This window comes from Mytilus trossulus, unplaced genomic scaffold, assembly GCF_036588685.1.
Source record: "Mytilus trossulus isolate FHL-02 unplaced genomic scaffold, PNRI_Mtr1.1.1.hap1 h1tg000024l__unscaffolded, whole genome shotgun sequence".
In the NCBI taxonomy this organism is placed as follows: Eukaryota; Metazoa; Mollusca; class Bivalvia; order Mytilida; family Mytilidae; genus Mytilus; species Mytilus trossulus.
Window position 1 is genome coordinate 2,375,376 of NW_026963290.1, and position 8,624 is coordinate 2,383,999.

The following is an 8,624-nucleotide window of genomic DNA, read 5'->3' on the forward strand; positions in this document are numbered from 1 at the left end:
TTCTAACGTCAATCGCGCACTTGGTGTGCTATACATATAGGGTTTATACGGCTTATTATTAAAAGGAATGAGTACTGTCTTTTTGCTTCAGGTTTAAATTATGTACCTGGTGTTACTAAAGTGTACTCATATTAAAGGTGCGCATATCGTCTTGATTTCCTTTATTTTTTGTTCATGACAGGTTGCTGGATTAGACGTTTTGATAAAATATAAAAGGCACGCAGACTCCTACATGTGGAATTTCAAACTGGACCTTTTACATTTCGCATTTGCAGTTTGGTTTACTTAAAGAATGCATGTATGATCTCATGATTTGTTTCGTAAATAATTTTCCACAAATGACACGGTTGAACTTTGTGAATTTTTGCATACAATTTGCAATGTTTGTCCGACTTGCTGAGCTTGTATTGTATCGTCCCGAACATGCATGCACTATTTGCCACTGACCGTAAAACGGGTGCGTCTAAACACTGCTAAGGAGTCCTTAGTGCACTAAGGACTTATTAAATGCCACTAAGGACTAGATGGGGTGCTGTTACATGTAATTTCTTTTCATGTTATGGTAGAGAATGATATTTAATGTATAAATTTCAATTTTTGTAGAAAAATAATCTTAGATGAATAAGATATTCAACATTATTCAGACACGTGCCCGTATTTCTTTGATGTGCCGAAAATCAATGAACCGTTTGACACGTGTCAAATTACATTACTGATTACACGGGAATCATGCTATTTGTTGTGTTTAATGGACAAGATTGGTAAAGTTGGATACTTTTAAAAAATGAATTGTTGTTGAAATACTATTAATGTGTTTTTTTCAGAATAAAAAGTATTTTTTCTCAAGTGTATTTTGTAATTATTTCTTGAAACTAATAAATTTGTCTCCAGAACAATATATTATATCAGAGACATATATACACACGGACATGCGTTCGCACAGGTATGGAGCCGAAACACATTATTTTGTTTCTTGTGGTGCACTTTTCAAAATTTATTTTCTTATATGGAGACGTTATACAATGTATTACTGGACAACACGTAATCAATAAGATAATAAACTTTTTACTACATGCAACCACCCTTGTGCGTTTGCTATGGTACTTTTTCAAAATTTTATCTGTTTTTTTTTAATTTACATATGAAGACGTTTGAGCAATGTATTTCAGGACAAAAATAAACCATCTGATAAAAAAAAATTACTACATGTAACCAAACTGCCAGCTACAAGTAAACAGACGGATTTGAACAGAAATTATTTTTTTGTGCGTATGCTATAATGGTTCATTTTCAAAATTTATTATCATATGAAGAACACGTTAATTTGAGCAATATATTTCTGGACAAATACGACTTCAATACGATAAAAAAAATTTGCAACCAATATAAAAAATGATGTGGTAGGATTGGTGGGAGATATCCGTTTGCGCCAAAAATGCGTCCTTTTGCGCCACAACTTTTTTTTCTCAAATGTTACGTTTGCGCCACATGTTTTAAAATTAGATGGTATGATTTGCGCCAAAAATAAAACATACGATTGTGCCAGTTAAAAGAAAAATTACTTCCCTACCCCTTTATTCGGACTTGGGTCCGGCATTGTAGCATGTTTTTCTTACTGCTGCTGCATGGGTACTTCCAAATTTAAAGTATGTAGTAGCTTTTAACTTCTATTCATTGTCCAAAAACCGGGTTGGTGATGAGAGAACTATTCACAAGAGACAAAATTACACAGAAATTAATAACTTTAAGTTACCCATACGGCCTTCAACAGTGAGTAATTTTTACAAAGCACTCTCTTTTTCTGTCAACATTATATCTTTAACTTTAAATTGACAAATGCAGGAAATTATTCGTAAATAATGTACTAAACACTGTGGAACATTCATAATAGAAAGTGGACAAATAAAAATCATGATTTATAGGGTGTTTTTTTTTTTGGAATTTACTCATGTTTTAGTGAAGCCATTTGTAACGCATCTTTGTCGGAATTAAAATAAAAACAAAAAAGTTATAAAGATATATATTCATTTTGTCTTCATGTCTCTCACATAAACATTTTACCAAGCTGACCACACTCTTACTTATTAGTTAGGCGCATATCAACATTAAAACCTATGGCAAATAACTATGTCGGGAAATAAATGAAACAAAAGCAAAATTATTTGTCCTTTTAATCATTTTAACTTTTAAATAAGAACAACACATTTTATTAAAATAATCAAGTATTAATCTTTTCGATACAATTGTTAATTGCTTAGATTAAAGAAAATATATGATTGTTTAATCGGTTGTTATATTATTTGGCACGTGTCAATCGGTTCATTGATTTTCGGTATATAAAAGAAAAATGGGCACGTGCCTAGAAAATGTTGAATATCTTTTTTATTTATGATTATTTTTCTATAAAATTTGAAATTTAAGCATTAAATATCAATCTTTAACATAATATGTAAAAATAATACGTATAACAGTACTCTTTCTAGTCCTTAGTGGCATTGTATAGTCCTTAGTGCACTAAAGAGTCCTTAGCAGTGTTTAGACGTACCGCCGTAAAACAACCATCAAAAACCGAGCAATTATAAAACTTTTTTATACTGAATCATATTTTTAAAGTACTCTATTTCTGCATGGATGAAGCAACGACACCACCATTGCCTTAAATGATGGAGTAAAAAACTCAGTAATTCAAATGAATCACACGTGAAATTTTTCATGTTATTTTCACTTGAACTTTGCAAAAATATGAAGGTATTTTAAATGATTTCAATTAAATTTTAGGAAAAAGATATTATTTTAACAATGTAATTTTTAAAAATTACGTGCATTTTACGTGTACCAAATTCCGGTGATTTATGCATGAACTATTATCATAAGATTCACGTGGAACCAACCAGTATAAGCAAGTTTAAAGTATTTCAAATGACAATTAACACTTAGACTATAGCCATACAGTAGGACAGTAAATGAACAAAACAAGTAAATCAGAAACATGCATGGATTACGCAAAAACATGCAGGGGCGACACTGAAGTAATGGGAGTTTGCTTCTTGCAAGAAATTGGCCGTGAAAACAATTTGATATGAAGACAAGCCTTTGTTTCAACTTTGTTTTAAAATTTCCAACATAAGGCTGTTACGGCCCAGATCAATGTTCTTAAGCATCACATATTTTTCTTTCATCTTATTGTTAGCTTTCTTAAATAAATATTTACATATTATAGACTATATTTTTTATTATTTCTTTTTTGTTCAATTTCAGTTTAAAATTCTTTTTTTTTACCATATTGGACTTCTTATTGTGTATTGAATTGAAACACGAACGCGGACCTCGATGAGAACACCTGGATTGAAAGTTTGCAAATGTTCCGACCAATGAAATTCGTTTTACTATGTAACGCGAACTTCAACGAAAGCACCTAGATGAAATATTGTGTATTGAATTGAAAAATGAACGCGGACCTCGATGAGAACACCTGGATTGAAAGTTTGCAAACGTTCCGACCAATGACATTCATTTTGATATGTAACGCGAACTTCAACGAAAGCACCTCGATAAATTATTTTTTTGTACGACAATTAGTTTTTAATTTGGACATTACCGCTAAAATATAGTTAATAAAAAATTATATCAGAGCAACAGTGCATAATTGTTTCTTTTCCATTCTTGTTTATTTTAATAATGTTTATGTTGATTTCAATTTGGTAGGTAGACTTATATAATATGCCCTAAACGTAAATAAAATGCATTAGACGTAAGAGAATGTCGACTTAGAGCAAGTCAAGGTCGTAAAACTTAAATCAACCAACCCATCGTTATCGCAGACTAAAATTTATCTCATATATACCGAATATATTTTTATTTATAGCAAGACTTTTTGTACGTCACGGTGAATGACAGCACAATAATCCCTTTACAGAATCGGAACCACAATTCACAATTACCGTAATGTGTTGCTTTTCCACAATTAACGCCCGTTTCGCGTCAGTGACCGATATTACAATTTGACACAGTTTTAAAAGTTTTTTGAGCTGTTCCTTTATTTGCAATGTTGTGCAAGACTTAACTGTTTATTAAATTCAACAAATGTTAACATTATGTTCATTCATTTTATTATTTAACACAACATTGTTTTTATTACAAGCTATTTCATATATCAATATACAGCTAGGGAATATTTGTTGTTGACCGAAACTATAAGATACATCGATTTAAACTATGTGAAAAATAAATAATTTTTGTAAGATACTTTAATTTCCGTGTCTATATTTAATTAACGAATACACTATAGTAAGACAGAAAAAGAGAAACGGAAATATACAGGAATACCTAAAGTTTGTAAGTCATTGCAATGGACCATACGTTACTTACATTCACAAGTTTTCATAGCACTCAGCAAGTTTTGAAACGAATATGTGAGATAAAGATCTACTGCATTCGGGCAAATTAAAAATATGTTAAACATATAACTATTTTATTTTTAACAGATTCACAAGTTTTGAATTTTTTAAACCGTGCACTAATATTTTATTGTTTTTATTTAAATTCCTTATATGTTACGTGTATTGATCATTCATTTGTTTAAATTGTGAAGTATATTACTTTAATAAGAATACACGCATTTATATATATAAGTCGATAAAGTTTGAAACAAATAAACGAAAGATACATCGATGTTGTTTTGCTTGAGTGATTTACCTGTTAAAAGCTCGGGTCGCAACACGGTTTAAAACGAATTGATACCAGTTTGAAATAGTTTAACGGGGGCGTGGCCTATTTGTTTGACGTAACTTACCGCCAACTTGAATTAAATTGAACGACCGCAAGCGAAGCTATTTGACTGGCATTAAAATGATTTGATATGCATTGAAATAAATTAAAAATGATTTTTAATTTTTGTCAATCTTTATCAAATGACGATTAATTTCATTTAAACAGCGTTAACACGTTTTTGTCCGATCAAGTTAAATTCGGGTTACTAGTGATGGCGGATAAACTATGTTGGTATATAGATTTACAATTCAAAGTTCACATATATCAGTTTTGGTCAATGCGGTCAAATAATTTTGTTGTACAAGTAAGCTTCAGGTATGAAAACTACTGAAATTTTGTTACGTATCAGTATTTTGAGTCAAAAGAGGACATGCTGGCAACCTAAATTTATACGAACAAAAATTTGTTCTTATTATATTGGAATACTGCTGTTCATTGTATTATACATTGAATCCTGACATAACAAATATGGCTGATTTACTATGCGGGTATATAGATTTACAAATTAAAGTGCACATATAGTCAATTTTGGTCAATGCGGTCAAATAATTTTGATGTACAAGTCAGCATGAGGTATCAAAACTACTGAAATTTTGTTACGTATCAGTATTTTGGGTAAAAAGAGGAAATGCTGGCAACCCAAATTTATGCGAACAAAAATTTGTTCTTATTAAATTGCAATATTGCTGTCAATTGTATTATAAATTGAATCCTGACATAAAAAATAAGGCAGATTTACTATGTGGGTATATAGATTTACAATTTAAAGTTCACATATGGTCAGTTTTGGTTGATGTGGTCAAATAATTTTGATGTACAAATCAGCATGAGTTATCAAAACTACTGAAATTTTGTTACGTATCAATGTTTTGAATAAAAGGAGGACATGCTGGCACCCGAAATGTATGCGAACAAAAATTTGTGTCATGTATTTAAATGAATTAAACTATTGCAGATTGTGACTGCATAGTTCAAGGATGTATTACGTACAAGGACGTATACAACTAACATCAAACATACTTCTTTCCAAAGATATACATAATAAAGTGCAAATATGGTTGAATTTGACAGGTAATGGAATATATATATTATCATTGTAACCAAGATCGTTTTTATAATTGATAGATAGTCAGATCACAGATAAATTTGTGTTACAAGCAAGTTTTATGCGTACTTAATTTTCAAATAATTTATTTTGTATTTAATACTGTTTATAAAACGGAAGTTATAATTTTTTACTTTATTTTCGACGTTTACACTACGAAACAAAGATATTAAACAATTTTTTTTTAAATCGTATAGAGCGGTCCTGGTTACAAGTTAACTTAGTGTTGAGTAGACCAGTCAATAGGGAACAGGTCTGATTTTGATCGGATTTGTCAAAGCAAAAGTTAACTTATGTTAACTTTGTGGCAGGACTGGTTTCGAAGTTAACTTATGTAAACTTTATGACAGGACTGGTTCCGAAGTTAACTTTTGGACAGGACTGGTTCCGAAGTTAACTTTTGGACAGGACTAGTTCGAAGTTCACATATATCAATAGAGGACCTGTTTCAAAGTTAACTTTTTGGCAGACATAAAAACAGTCCTAGGACCAAGTCCGATTTTCAAGTTCACTAGATTTTGGTCCTAGGACTGGTCAGGGCAGTCCTAAGTTCCGTCACAGGTAAATTTTGACCAGTCCAAATGACTGGTTATCAAGTTAGGACTGCACCCATCTGTATCAATAAATATGAGTCAATATTGATTTTCGGCTTATCTGCTCTATCCCTATGGGAACATGAGTCAATATTGATTTTTGCATTACAAATCACTTCATTAACAATAACGCACATATTACAAACATGAATCATTATTGAGTTTCGGTAAATCTGGTCAATCCCTTTTGAAACATGAGTCATTATTGATTTCATGGCTCATCTTGTCAATCTCGATTGGACATACATGTAAACGTGTAAATAACAGTTTTGATTTACGGATTATATCAATCCTGTGCTTTTGTAAACATAATTTATGAATTCTCTATTTGAATATTTCTGTCCGTTATGTCTACAAAATATGTTTTATTAAGAATATTGATAATAATTTAAGGTGTGTATAACTAGATGTATGAAAATAATCATAAGTTTCGTCATCAGTTTCGTCTACATAAGACTCATCAGTGACGCTCATATCAAAATATTTATAAAGCCAAACAAGTACAAAGATAAGAGCATTGAGGATCCAAAATTCCAAAAAACTGTGCCAAATACGGCTAAGGTAATCTTTACCTGGGATAAGAAAATCCTTAGTTTTTCGAAAAATTTTAAGTTTTGTAAACAGGAATTTATAAAAATGACCACATTATTGATATTCATGTCAACACGGAAATGTTGACTACTGGGCTGGTGATACCCTCGGGGACGAAACGTTCACCAGCAGTGGCATCGACCCAGTGGTGTAAATAGTTATCAAAGGTACCAGGATTATAAATACTTTTGTATAGTACGGTGGCTCGATTAATTATATCATAAGTCTGAACCAGTGACGACTCTTCAACAAATTGTCTCCATTGGATCACCAGCAGTGATGGTGGTTCAAGGCTGAAAATACATTTTGCATATATAATTCGTTAAAGATCGGCCCAACAATGTTAAATTTGTTTTCTTTTCGCAAATGTTTGTTCTTCCTTCGCCGAAATTCAAACTCATGCTACTGAGTTAAAGTGACACCAAATCGCCTTGCACTATGACCGACGCGATTGACCACTCGACCACCTAGACTCTACAATAATAAAGCTTTCGGTGGGCATATGTTACCTTTCCTTGTCAGTTTTTAATCTAACTTCGTAACGCAGTACATGATTCATAAGTCATGAAGATTGAATTGTTAATTATCAACTGAATTGTCTATTGTAAAATATCCTACTTATTAATGTACGATGCAATAACAGAAATGATTATATTGTAAGTTCGTCTGAACCAGTGACCACTGTACAACGGATTGTATCATTTGGATCGCCAGCTGTGATGGTGATACAAGGCTTATCATACATTATGTATCTATAATTTGTCTTAACATCAGCCAAACAATGTTAGATTTGTATATTTGCTTTTCGTAACATTTTTGTTCTTCCCTGGTCGGGATCCGAACTCATGGTACTGAGATATCTTGGCATCAAATCGTCTTGCACTATGCCCGACGCTTTAGACCACTCGGCCACCTAGACTCCACAATAATAAAGCATTCGGTGGACCAGTGTTACCTTTGCTCATCAGTTTTTAATCTAGTGTCGTAACATAGTACATGATACATAAGGCATGAATATGAAATTGTTACAGATCAGCTGAATTATCTTATTCAAAGGATCCTATATATTATGGAAGATGCAGTCACAGAAATTATTATATTATAAGTACGTCTGAACCAGTGACGACTCTACAACGGATTGTATAATTTGGATCGCCAGGCTCCAGGGTTCGATACTAAGGATAGTCCGGTAGTCCAGTGCCCTCCTTTTTTTGTTCTTCCCTTGTCGGGATTCGAACTCAATCTACTGAGATATCATGGCACCAAATCATCACTGACAAAAATGGGTCTTATTTTAAAGCAGGGTTTGACTCTTGAAAATGGGTCTGTAAATTGAAGTTTCAGTCAAATTCATGGTTTATTTTAAATTTCCCAATTTGATGAAAATGATGCATATTTTCTCAATAAAAAATGGTAGAGGTAGTTTTGAAAATAGCCAACAATATAATATCACTGACTAACAGTAATGTTGAGTAAAAAAATAAAGGATCTACCAAGTTTCATCATCCAGAGTTATTTTTTTACAACTTTGTCCGTGTATTGCATATGTTATTGTTTATAATATT